This window comes from Hesperophylax consimilis, chromosome 28 (assembly GCF_061612785.1).
Source record: "Hesperophylax consimilis isolate HC1 chromosome 28, BYU_Hcon_1.0, whole genome shotgun sequence".
NCBI classification, from domain to species: domain Eukaryota; kingdom Metazoa; phylum Arthropoda; class Insecta; order Trichoptera; family Limnephilidae; genus Hesperophylax; species Hesperophylax consimilis.
Genome location: NC_142863.1, coordinates 724,516 through 738,935, shown reverse-complemented (window position 1 = coordinate 738,935; position 14,420 = coordinate 724,516). Strand labels below are relative to the sequence as shown.

Below are 14,420 nucleotides of genomic sequence, written 5' to 3'. Positions count from 1 at the left end.
GGATACTGGTGGCACTATAATATCTTTTGCCGATGATACGGTTATCATATTTGCAGATGAAAATTTGAATTCAACATTTGAAAAAGCAAATCATGGTATAAATGAAATAAAACACTGGTTAGATTCCAACCTCCTCACTCTAAATATTGAGAAAACTAAATACTTACTTTTTTCCATACGCAAACCTAATCTCCCTCAAAACTATCATAAACTTACCATACATTCATGTTCACAGAACTTCAACATGGCTACATCACCTCACAAAAATTGTTCATGCGATAACCTTATAATATCAAACGAAATTAAGTACTTGGGGGTCATTATAGACAATCAAATGCGATGGGAGGCCCATATAAATTCTACAACAAAAAGGCTTCGCAAATTATGCTACATTTTCTACTCTCTCAGATCTATCCTTAACCTACAAACACTAAGATGTGTATACTTTGCACTTTTTCAATCAATTACTACATATGGTATAGTGGGATGGGGAGGTTGTGCAAAAACGATTCTTCATCCCATGGTTTTAATTCAAAAACTGTTACTAAGGATAATATTCAAATGTAAGCCAACAAACCCATCAGAACCACTTTTTAGAAAACTCAGAATATTAGATATTCGACAATTATATGTTAAGACCATTCTCATATACATACGGAAAAATGACTTGGTGAATAAAACACAACAAAAAATTAACACCCGTTACTCGTCACACCTAAAATGTAAAATTCCCCAAACGAAAACAGCTTTCGCCCAGCGGCAGTTTTCTTATATTGCTCCCAAAATATTCAACTCGCTGAGTATTGATATCAGAAAATCAAAAACTCACAATTTGTATGTCATAAATATTGTAAATATTCATATTCAAAATTCATATTCATATTCAAATTCATATTCATATTCATATTCAAAATTGGTTATTTATAAAGGGAAGGAACTTTTTCAAGGAATGCCTGCCATCATTAAATTAAGCCCATTTTCTTTATTAGTCATTTTTGTTTTTCATTCAATTCTGTAAAGAAAAAAGTTTAAAGTTTAATAATTAATTAATTAATCTTTATTTTCATTATTTCAACAAGTTCATTTTCATAATTTCTACTTTATTTTCATTATTTTAACAAGTAAAGTAACCTATTTATTTGCTGATTGTGTTCATTTTATCTCATATACGGTTGATGTACACTTGAGCAACCTACTGAACTGGGAACCAGTAAAAGTGTCACCTATTATACACACACATTGCATGTAAGAAAAAAAATACTTAGATTAACAAGTTATCAAATATTACATTTATATAATTATATAAACCTATGTATATAAATTTCGACTACCATAATACGGGCGTGTGTCTAGTGTGGTAGTCGAAAAGCATGTAAAAACTGTACACATTAATATTTCATGAATAAAGAAAAAAAAAAAAAAAAAAAAAAAAAAAAAAAAATTCCTCGACTGGCTAAGTCCTGCATAACAACACAAGCAACATTTTCAGCTTACTGTTGTGGTAGTAGTAGATTTTTAAATATTTTGAAGTTATTTGTAGCCCGGGAATATATGATTTTATTTAAAAAACATTTTTATGCCAAGTCAAAACCAGTACCATTAGGTATTAAATATTATCACCATCTTGGCACCTTAACAAGTCGGCGCCCGGAGCGGACTGCTCCAATTGCGCCCGTATAGGTCCGGCCCTGACTGTAATCAATAATATTTGGATGATTTGAATTTTTGTGTAGCGCCATTTTTATGAAAAATAATCTCAAAGGCGATGTGTTAGGTGTTGGTCAAAATTTCACATCAAAGTATCTTCGATAAACTTGTCCAATTCCGCTTCAAGCTTATCACGCAAAAAAATTATACATAGCACTTCAACTCAATTACTTTCTACAAGAAACAACTATTTATATCGGGGGAGATGGTAAAAGATGCAAAAGTTCCATTTTTTTCAAAGTTAAGTTTGAAGGTTAGGAAAATATTAAAATAACCCAAACTAACAACCTAAAAAGCTATTTTGTGCATATTTTCGTAAAACCCCCGACTTGTCTAGTTGTCTCCATTAGATATTAATGTTGAAATCAAGTGTTGTGTTTTAAAGATCCTTTGCAATATGTGGAATTCGACAATTTTACCGTATCTTTTTTCTTTATTGACGTGTTGAATTGTCATTTTGATGACATACTCGGTCTCCGACAACATCATAATGGGAAAGAACGGATGAATATTCATTTCTATATCATTCTCAAAGTGCCGTGTGAACTCGGAATGAAATAAAAATGAATGTTCACTCGAGTGATCGTTCCCTGAGTGAACCGTCTGATACCTGCATTAGTATTTTCATAAGGATTACAAAAAATATTAATGAAATTGCACGATTAATTATCGAGATATTGTGTATAATGTGGACCTTGGGGATTTTGTACACCCCTCTTTGGCCAGGGTGGGTTAACTAAAATTATATTTTATAATTTTTTGTGTTGGAAAAGTACAAAAAAAGATTTATTGCGTTTTACTCAAAACGAAAAGTCTACTCTAGGTACGTGGTAGCCATTGAATGTAAATATGCAAATAATTAATGCTTGTAACAATGGCGTTAATTTAATTATTTTAATACTTTAAAATATTAAGACAATTTAATTGTTTGCGCCCGTATATACGAAATATGAATATGAATAAATAGTTTTGTCCATATAAAAAGTTATTTTTTCAAGAAAGGCATACAAATACAGTATTGGATTGAATCACCGATACAATATTGTATTTGTATGCCTACAAAACTATTTTTTGATATTACGTATGTACGGGTGCAAACAAATAATTCGTCTATTGTAAAGCATAAAAATAAAATATTGGATTGTTTCACCGATAAAATATTGTACTTGTATGCCTTTCTTGAAAGAATTGAATTTTTATACTGGCAAAACTATTTATTCGTATTGCGTATGAAACAAATTATTTTAAAGCATTGCTTGGAAACAGTGTATTATTAAATTAAGGTTAAACGCAACGCTCGTTGTATTCTACGTGTTCACAGATGGCGTTAATTAATTAATTTTGTTTAAATACGCTTTTGAAAGGTATTGCTTTACAGTATTAAGACAAATTATTTGTTTGCGCCCTCATATACGCAATATGAATATGAATAAATAGTTTTGTACATATAAAAACTCAATTCTATCGAGAAAGGCATACAAATACAATATTGGATTGAATCATCGGTAAAATATTGTATTTGTGTGCCTTTCTCGAAAGAATTAAGTCTTTAAACGAACAAAACTATTGATTCATATTCATATTGCGTATATACGGGCGCAAACAAATGATTTGTCTTAATATTGTAAAGCAATACCTTGCAAAAGCTTATTTAAATAAAATTAATTAATTAACGCCATCTGTGAACACGTAGAATACAACGAGCGTTGCGTTTAATCACATCAGTTCTGTCCAAAGTGATGGAACGTGTGATCAACGACAAACTGCTCACATACCTCGAGAAGAACAAAATTATCAACGACAGTCAATACGGATTCCGGCGGAACCGCTCGTGCGGTGATCTTCTCGCGTATGTGACGCATGTTTGGGGGCGGTGCCTGGAACGTCATGGTGAGACCCAAACGGTCGCACTAGACATATCCAAGGCCTTTGACCGGGTCTGGCACCGAGGACTTGTCAACAAATTGCATTCTTACGGACTTCCCGCATCCCTATGTACGTGGATTGCTGACTTTTTAAGGGATAGGTCGATTCAGGCGGTTGCTGACGGTTTCACCTCTTCCTCGTACTCCATAAATGCTGGCGTCCCACAGGGATCGGTTCTGTCTCCGACTTTGTTTTTGTTGCACATCAATGACCTTTTGACATGTGCACCGATTCATTGTTACGCGGATGACAGTACAGTTCATGATAGCTTTTTGTTTGATAAGCCCCCAAATGGCACACAAACTCCAACAGCTCGGAGGGCTTTGAAGCAGAGAATGGACGGTTATCTCGAGAGTATTTCCTCCTGGGGTAAAAATAATCTCGTCGAATTTAATGTTTCAAAGACCCAATCCTGTCTGATTACGTCTAAAAGGGATCCAAATGATAATCTAGTCTCCTTCAACGGAAGCAATCTTCCGAACAGGCCTTCCATTGATATGCTTGGTGTAACTATAAGTGACCAGCTCAGGTACGGGGGCTCCATCGAAGCCAGAGTAAAGTTGGCCTCTCAGAAGCTGGGCGTACTGTACAGGGCCCGCAGATACTTTAATAGTACACAACTGCTCACCCTGTACAAATCGCAAGTGCGCCCTACTGTCGAATTTGGCAGCCATCTCTGGTCTGGAGCCCCAAAATACCTGAAAAAAACCCTTGACTCTGTGCAGAAACGGGCGGTCCGTTTGATAGATTCCCCAATCTTAACAAACGGACTGCAATCTTTAGAGCACAGGCGTTAGGTAGGTATGCTGTCCTTGTTCTATCGGTATTACAATGGAAGATGCTCTGAGGAACTAGCGTCATTGATCCCTTCGGCACCGGTCCGTAGTCGGGATACACGCCAAACGCGCGCCCAACATTTGTACACAGTTGACACTTGTCACATGAGAACGGGTCGCTTCTACGATTCGTTCTTAAGTTCAACAGCTCGGCTGTGGAACGAACTGCGGGCCTCTGTGTTTCCTCCCTCCTACAACATGGGACTCTTCAAGACCCATGTTCACTCCTTCCTCTCCACAAAAAGACCCTCCACACAGCATCCCCAAAGATGACATAGGCCCTGAGGGAAATTATTTTCTTCCGGGCCTCCTGTGTGGAGTAAATATAAAAAAAAAAAAAAAAAAACCTTAACGCCTTTTATGAACACGTAGATTTTGCGTTTACCAATTTTCACGAAAGACTCTTTGCTAGTCACCGCTAGATGTCAGTATAATAAGATAATATAGAGGATTTGTTATTAAGTGGAGTTAAGAAAGTTTTCCGCTAGATGGCAGTAGGCACTACTAAAGCGAATGGGCGTAGCATCGCATTCCTATGTTTACGAATGACGTAATAACTTAAGATGGCGTCAGTTTTGCCGCGCATGTCCCGAGACAAGTCACTCCCAGTTCGCCGTCCTGCGTATTAAAGAACTGTCGATCCGTGCGCAATATAACAATAATTAACTTAAAGAAAAGCACAGTTTTCAACGAACATTACAGGTTACAGTAACAGTCGCCCCAGTGCATAGTTCGCTAGTTTATGCGCGCGGAATAACTCGAACCGACTTTGTGTTTATACTAGTAGTATATGTGCCCAACCCTTCGATAGTTTGTGCCAAGTGTCAAGCAGTAGTGTTATTACAATCTAAGTCTGAATTGGATGGATTTATTTTGATTATAAGGTAAGAAACACATCGAATATCACTCAATCGAGCTTGTTTCAAACGCTGATTTCTTTTACTACGTGTATTTTCCAGTAAACTTTGCGTACAGCTTGGGGCAAGAGACAAACCTACTTTTGTGTCAGTTGGAAGCCGTGACACAGATTTCTCGAAGTTTTCGGTCAAATTCTCATCCTGTGATGTCCCAATGTTTGCGCAGAATAACCAATTCACGTTATTTATACAAAAAACAATGTGTTTTTTGTTAGTAAACTCGTGTTAAAACGAACATAAACTGCGCGAGATTGTTAAGATAACGGTTATTTTATGCGCTCTGCGCCTACCTTGCTATATTTAGGTTTGATTGGTGTAAATTTCAACCGTAAATTATTGTAAAATATGGACTTGTTGTTGAGATTATTCAATTAGGTGGTTATTTCGGGAAGAAATTGACGGACATCGGGTGATGTCATTAAGGCGTTGGTAGCCGGCATGTTTGTAGCGTCCAATAAAAAGTGTTTGACCTTATTCGCTCCGGCTACACTATAAACTACGTATAAACCTGAACTAACGTGCCATTTAAAATACTGGCGGCCTTCTTTCACCTATAGCAAGCACTTCGAGACGTGCCCCATTTTGTAGCCAGAGATTGTATTTTCTTAATTTTACAAGGTTTCGTTGAACAAAACCTGCGGGGCTGTGTAATACGTGAAGATCACGGAATGTAAATCTTGACTTGCCATAATGAAAGTTGAGTTTTTTTACTACTCAATCACATAATATTACACGTTTCATATATTACAGGAACGTACCTATTCTATGATCGTTTTTCTGGATTTGAAAAGCTAATTTTCTTAACATATTCATCAGTTCTAATTTTGAAAATGTCACTTGTACCTGTACCTACTAGGCACTAGGAAAATATTACATTGTATTTTTGGACACTACACAACTGTGTATACCCATAATGATAATTGATAATATGATAATTTTGTACACTACATAAGATTTTAATCGAATCAGTGAGACGGTGTACCCACAATGTGTATGATTATAATGATTGTCGAATTATCGACGAATGAGTTTGTCGGTGCAATAATGATTAGATTATGAATGAAATACGTTTACAAATAATAATTTATCGTAAAACCATAATTTCTATTTGTCATTTGATCGTGTGTAACATTATTTTAATCAGTGGATAAGTGTTACATATTGATGATGTTAATTATAATAAAGGTAATGGACCTCCTACGACCGTAACTAAAGTACAATAAATGACTAGGTTCTTTGAATACACCTATATGATTTGAGATTTTCACTGCCAAAATAATTATCGTGACATTCTAAAAATGTGGGAAACGTTGGCTAAAGAAAGAGAAAGCACAACACGGCATAATAACTCAAGTATTAAACCCGATATTACTATTACTAGGTACTTAGTTTTAACGGCCCTCCACGCTAGCGACCATATTCGTGTAGAAATATTACGACTTCTAATACGCTAACATAAAAAAAATCTATCGATATCAGACCTAAGTTCAAGTTGTAATTAGTTACTGATCAGATAACCTCTAGAAGATGAATCTTTACTGATTTGAACTAAAAATTATGTTACAAATTTACATAAGATCAGGTCTCAGACAGGTCAATGGAATTGATTATCTGTTAAATAATGAATTTCTATATGATATCAAAATATTTCAATCAATTTAAGGCGAAGCTTAATGCTAAATCACTATTTTGATTAATCTTTACAACGAATTGGTGTACATTATGATTACCAAAAAATATGCTTTAGATAATAAATTGAAGGTTTTCCTATCGTTTCGCTTGAGTAGAATACAAATAAAACAATAAATTACTCGATAAAAATATAAATGTAAACTACTAAAAAATTTTTTTTTCAATAGAAATGTATGACCGCGTAAAGGAAACAATTTTAAAAAATACAGTATTATAGCTAAGATTATCTGTGACAGTTTCACTTGATTAACTTTTTTTGCTTTCTTATAAAATTATTTACAAAATAAATAAAAAACAGTTTTGTGCTAGTTTTGTGCTTGAAATGGAACGTTTCTAGGCTCCGTTTGTCAAGCGATTTGAATGCCTATTACCTACAATATAAGGAATACCAAGAATATACACATTTTTGGCTTGTAGCTTCCTCTTAAGCAGTAGTTAGGAAATTTTATGTACTATTCTTTTTTAGCTAGATTGTTGTATAGTGTTTTTTTTACATTAACCCTACACAGAGGCCCTGAGGAAAATAATTTCCCTCAGGGCCTATGTCATCTTTGGGGATGCTGTGTTTAGGGTCTTTTTAGGGAAAGGGAGGCGATGTCGTTCTGGGAAGGAAAAAATGTATGAGGGGTGGGTAGGGTTCAGTGTGTCCAGAAGTGACACATGAATCCATCCCTCCCGCTGCGGTGCTAAGCGATGGGTCGAGAGAGTTCGGCTGGAGAGGTCAAAGGGTGTGGACAAACGCATCCGCCGCCAAGACCTAGACAAACCTCACTCCCATGAACCATGGCACCCCTCTTAAGTCACCAAACGTAGCGAACCACTTGGGGTGACCTATGGCAGGGGTGTTTGTTATTCAATACATGGTTCCCGGGGCGGCGGTACACATATACGCCTCCCAAATTGAAATTGCTTTGGTTTGCATTGCTTCCCAAATATAAATTCAATAATCCTTAACTCTATCAGTTTGCTATTATTTTTTTTTAAACTTCCGATTTAGTTGTCCGGGTTAAATCTTCCCCAAAGGAAAAACTTAACCCTTCCACTCACTTTTTCACAAATGATCATCTAGTCAATCAACATTATGTAAGTGCATTATATAAGCAAAATAAATACAATACAATACAAGAACAACAACACGTCAACTCACCAGAGATCAAATGGGAAAAAAAATTCACCGTCTCCAGATATTTTCATATCAGAGGGTTCGGCTCGGTAGTACTTCTAACAGGGCCTATAAATCCTACTGATCCCTCAACATAAATATTTAAAAAATCTTTCGTTATCCTACATGTATTCAAAATGACCGACTTTTGCATCTTTATATATAAATTTTTTGATAGATCTAATACGCCTAAATTTTTAATGAGAGAGCTAGGTATAATGCCAGTAGCCGAAATAACGAATGGTAATATTTTTATAGTCTGAGAATGCCAAATTCTTTTTATTTCGTTTCCTAAATCTGTGTATTTTCTAATTTTTTCATTAACAGATTTTTGAATGTTACAGGAATTTGGAATAGCGACATCAATGATATAAGTTATTTTTTTAATTTTGTCATGTAAAACTATATCGGGTCTATTATGACTAATTGCTCGGTCTGTTAGTATAGTTTTATCATAATATATTTTATAAAATTCGTTTTCTAAAAATGAATTTGGTTCGTATTCATAGTATGGTACTATATTACGATATAATTATAATTATTATTTTTAAGATTATTATTATGTTCCTCATTTTTTTTATATATTTTCTAAATTAATAAATAAATTGTAGCCCTTTTTAATTACTATTTTATTTTATTTAGCTATAATTTTATAACGTTTTATATCTAGAGTATATATCTATTCTAAAACTACTATTCTATTACCTACGTACATTGGTCGTACTTCGTACTTAGTCTGTGCCTACGTACTATATTATTAGTTGGACATCACAACATTGAGAGATAAAACGCACGACCTTTAGCTCCGTTTGAAGGGAGTTCACTGAACATTTTAAAACCTTTGTAATAAATATTGTTTTGTGTTCCCGATAAACTTGTATTTGATAAGTATTTGAAGGAGGGTATAAGGAATGTATGACTGACAGAGTGACAAATAATGGAATGACATCATGTCTACCTTATTGCGGGTTGGATGGTGCTGTAATGCGAGACGTGACGTCATCGGGTGGGTCATTCATTATTATTACACATTAATTCATCTTCTTCACAGGTGAACGGTAAATACTCTCAGTATCGCCCCGGCGAGGGACCACCACGCGGAATACAAAAGTTCATTTTAGTCTTGTTAAGTTTCGTCATCAGATCTGAAATGCCATGTTATTTCCAATCCCTCTTCCTTCAGCCTCTCAACATACAACATTTTGGTGACTTAGCGGGGCTGTCCGGGTTCATGGGTTTGTCCAGGTCTTGGTGGCGGGTGCGTTTGCCTACCAACTGCGTAGCGGGCCGGATTATCTGACGTGTTTTATATCCCTAACAAATGTGTGTCTAGAATTATATCATTGTACAATTTATAACCATTTGATGCGTTTTTAATTTAAATAAAAAATTACTGATATATGATCACAACGGAAGTTGCTAAAATGTCGTAGGTTTCAGATAATTTTTAATCATTTTTTTATGTGCAGAATACATCCTTCAAATTCAAAAAAATATATTATTGCACAAAAATACAGAGTACAAAGGGTATAGCATAAGCTATAAAGGTTACATCCTATTTCTTCCAGCTAAACCAACAAATACACATTATATTACATAACCCAACAATTACATGTTAACAAATGTATGTAAATAATAAATAAAAAACAGAGATGACTTCAAAGTACATAGTTAGATAAAGTAGCAAATAAGGCTCGTCTACACGTACACTTCGGAGCGACGGTACCACGCGCCGCTGCAGACCGCCGCGCCGCACAGTGGGCTGAAAATCGCCTTTCATAGACATAGAGACTTGAATTTTTTTTGGCTAGAAATTTATAGAAAAAGAAAGCATTTAAGCATTAAAATGAATCATCAACTTAAAAAAGTTTTTTTTTTCAACTTTGAGGATTTAAAAAAATATATATCGCAAGTTGCGCCACAATACGAAGTATGTCAAAAGTACAAATAAATAGTAGTATATCTGTGTGTAAGGATATAATGGCCAACCTTATGATTCCAGAGATAGCCTCATTTTTAATGTCAGTGCCATATAAATTTTTCTTAAAAAAATGATAACTCCTTCATTTGTACACGCAATTGCTTCATACGAAATTTTATAGCATAGTAATGATCAGCAGAATCCATTTCTAGCCAAAAAAATACCCTTGAAAATTCAAGTCTCTATGTCTATGAAAGGCGATTTTCAGCCCACTGTGCGCCTCGCAGAAAAGTCTCCCGATGGATTGCTCTGTAAACCGTTCTCACTTTTGCAATGTACCTACCGTCACTCTGAAGGGAATAGAATGATATGAAATTTAAAAAAAACATTTTCCCTCTTACTTTAAACGTGTTTTTAATTTTACTGCTAGAAAACCATTTACCATACATTGATAGTAGTTTTTCAGTTGTGTAAAATTTAAAACTCGTTTAATTATAAGGTTCCTAAAATTTATAAACCACCTTTATCTATGCTAAACGATTTATTCCCTCCTAAAATTTGACATTTAAACGTGAACGAAATTGTTATTTTACGCCCCTTACACTAAATGCCACCGTGCAACTTCCAGCCTCGTTTATGCAATAATACAAATACGATGGTGCCGTGCGGGGGTTATTATTATTTAGTGCCTACCCTACCTTACGCACATAAAACATATAAATGATGCTCAAATTTATTAAATTATTGCAAGAAATCAAACTTCACTTTCAAAAATACGCGCGATGTTTGCGAATTGCAGCGCCGCGCTTGCCCACTGACCGCCCTATTATAACGTGTCAAAAGCATGAACTAAACATGCTAAATGATGCACATGGTTATATTCAAATGTTGATTGTATTCTACACAAAAATGTATGTCTGTGCGCAATCCGTAAAATAAAAGAAGCGGATTGTTGCATTTTATTTTTTGCAATAATAAATTAATTGCCAAATAAAACTTTCCACGTATGAAGTTAGTTTTCGCTGAGAATGGCTAAATTAATTTAGCCGAAGCTATTATATTTCTTCGCATGTAAATAACCAACTTTATTTTGTAGGAAAGGCTTTTAAATTGTTGATTGAGGTACTAGTACATATTGCATTATTTGGCGTGTTGGAAATAAGCCGACGTAGCTCAGTGGTCCAGAGCGTCTGACCGGACATCAGAATGTGCGGGTTCAATTCCCGTCGGCGGCATTTATTTTTACTCGGGAGATATTTTTAATTTGTATGGATGTGTCAAGCGACTTTATTGCTTATAATAATTTGTTATCTAGAACTCTGCTTTGAATTTAAGGTTCGTTTTCAAAATAAAACATGTTTATTTGGGGATTTCAGAAAAGCGACAAAGTACCTACCTATAAAATATAATATTATATCTTCAACAGAAAAGTGCCACTTTCAGAATTGGAACTGATTAAGACTATCCTCATTGATGTATTATATTATATTGGTTCCGCTTTTTTACCTCCGATCAGTTATGTTAATATAATGTGTACATCAATGGGATTACTTATTATTGATTTTTATACTTATCGTTACACTTAGTATCATCCGCAAACCCGTATCACCTAAATTATTATGTTCACTGTGTATCGGATCAATAATAATGATTAATCTTGTTCCAATTGAATACATCCTAAATGTAAATTATCTGCTTAGTTATTTATACAATGCAGATAGCACGAAATTTAAGATAACATATTTTTGTATATTTGGCCAGAACTTAAAATATTTTGGCTAACAAACTTACTTTAACTACGTTATTTATTATTTAATTATTACAAAAGGATATTGAATGACTTTGTATTTCTATATAAAATTCTAAATTATGCATTTGATGGTCCAGAATTCTTCGAGATTTATTTCAGTGCAGAAATTCGTGTACTAACTACCATATTATGTATTCCTCATTGCCCAGAATACTTTTGGAGGGAAATAATTATACCAGTGGACATCTTTACTTTATCACTTAACAAATACAAAAGGTTTTTACTGAGACAGTTTATACCCAATCTGGTGTAATAAATGTTTATTGTTTTGATACATTTTCTATGGAATAGAGTGTTCCTGGCATAGGAAGTAATCTATTTCCTGATAATAATTAAATCAATGAGGTCGGACTGGGTTTGATTGCGCCATCAATACAAACATGATTTACAAAAAACTGTTCATGTTTATCTTTATATGTATATAAAAAAATCAGAACTCACAAATCAAAACTCGAAGAGTAATCGACCGGTAAATCGTAATCGCTGAAAACTTCAAAGTTCGTTCTTATTAGTACCAGGGGGCCTACTCTGTATCTTCCGATACTTTCCTGCCGCTGGTTTAGCCACGTCACAAACCCGTATTAACCCTTCCCTTACGGTGTTCAAAAATTCCTCATCCTATGGCTACACACTCAGTAAATATTTATACAGGGTGTATCGGCACTAACCCGACAAACTTTAACCAGCTATTCCTTAGCACATTTGGAGTAAAAAATGTTATGGGCACTTTGCTGTCCGGTACCATTTTTTAGAATTAAAAACAAAAAAAATATTTTTTTCACACTACATCACTGTCATTGGCATTGCTTTTCGGGTTCAACAGCTGTTATAAGCAAGTATGTCGAAAAGCGTCTTCGCTCTTTCGCGCACACTAAATAATAATAGTTAAAAATGAGACGAATGGTGCCGTGCCATTTCGTTGTGATTGTAAAAGTGCGCCAATATAGGTACACACGTGCATTATTCAACGGAATTCGAATAAAATATTGCCAGATGGGTTTTCAAACTTTGTCAAAGGATAAAACAGTGGTGACATGTGGTGAAAATATGAATAATAATTTTTTTATTAAAAAAAAACGTACCGGACAGCAAAGTGCACATAAGATTTTTTACTCCAAATATGCTAAGGAATAGCTGGTTAAAGTTTGTCGGGTACGTGCCGATACACCCTGTATATTGTAATTACTTAATGCAATACATAAATGTAGGGCAGGTCTACTAATATTCATATGTCTATGGCGCAATGTTTGCGAATTTGCAGCGCCGCGCTTGCCCCACTGACCGCTAATAGTATAACGTGTCAAAAGCATGAACTAAACATGTTAAATGATGCACATGGTTATATTCAAATTTTGACTGTATTCTTCATAAAAATGTACGTCTGTGCGCAATCCGAATTCAAGGAAGACAAATAATAAATGTATTGCTAGGAATACCTAAAATTTAAACTCTGTGTATAGTATATTTACAGAGATATTTTATTAATTAGAGACGATGTTCACTCAGTTGATAGCACCGGCAAGGAAAGGTTAAACTACGAACTTACTGGTTTGTTAACCCGAAAGATACAGAGTAGACCCCCAGGAGTGTTTAGAAAGCAATTTGAATTGTGGAAGAAGTCGCAGACGCCCGAGAAAGACATTAGCAATAGCGGAATATTGCGGGGTTCACAAATTAATTTGTATAACAAAAATCTCCATGATAACTTGTATTATACCTGCTTATATCGTTCATACTCGGCATATTATGTTATGCACTAACATATTGTTGTACTCTTGAACAACTTAGACCTACAAGCCTCCAAGGCGTGAATAAATAAATACATATTTATATGAATTCTCAATAAATATTTAGATTTGAAACACAGCCAAAGCCATTGCAGGAAAATTTCCAGCGTATTCAAATTAGGACACGTATTTTACTATGAACTAAAAAAGAAAACTATAAAAAAATATATTAAATGTATGATAAAGTTAAATAAATTACAAAAAAGATTGTTTTCATACATCAAAAATGAAATAGATTTCTCAGATCTGTAACCGTTACAATAAAATAAGATACTTTGTATTATATTTTTTTAAAGTGAATGGAGAACGTAACGGGGGTACAAAAAAATGGCAATGTCCCCAATATATTATCATGTTATGTGCAATTTACAGACTTATTTACTTAGAATTATTATTATACATATATTAACAGATTATTTGCTGTAAAATGTTGTAATATGCATATTCAAAGGGCAATATGGCGATACTTATTCATAATCATAATATTGTTGATTTAGCCACGCCCGTTCTTGAGTCAGTGAAGAGAGTTCACCAGAATGATCGTTAATCATGATTGGTTGAATCATTATTTCGAGAGCGCGCTGTATGTCACCTTCTGTTCACCTGTGTTTACCGTTTAGTCAGGTGTCCTCCCGCACTGATGAAGTACCATTCATTGCCTA

The 14,420-nt window shown here is 34.6% G+C and overlaps 1 protein-coding gene across 4 annotated transcripts in view; it reads left to right on the top strand.

Moving 5' to 3' along the window:
* Positions 1 to 5,043: 5,043 nt before the first annotated feature.
* The window catches only part of cora (erythrocyte membrane protein band 4.1 like coracle), a 143,229-nt gene continuing 133,852 nt past the window's right edge, over positions 5,044 to 14,420 (top strand). For all 4 annotated transcript variants that reach the window (XM_089648687.1, XM_089648689.1, XM_089648688.1 and 1 more), the window contains exon 1: positions 5,044 to 5,353. The gene's annotated coding sequence lies outside the window, so the exon portion shown is untranslated. The remainder of the gene's footprint in view (positions 5,354 to 14,420) is intronic.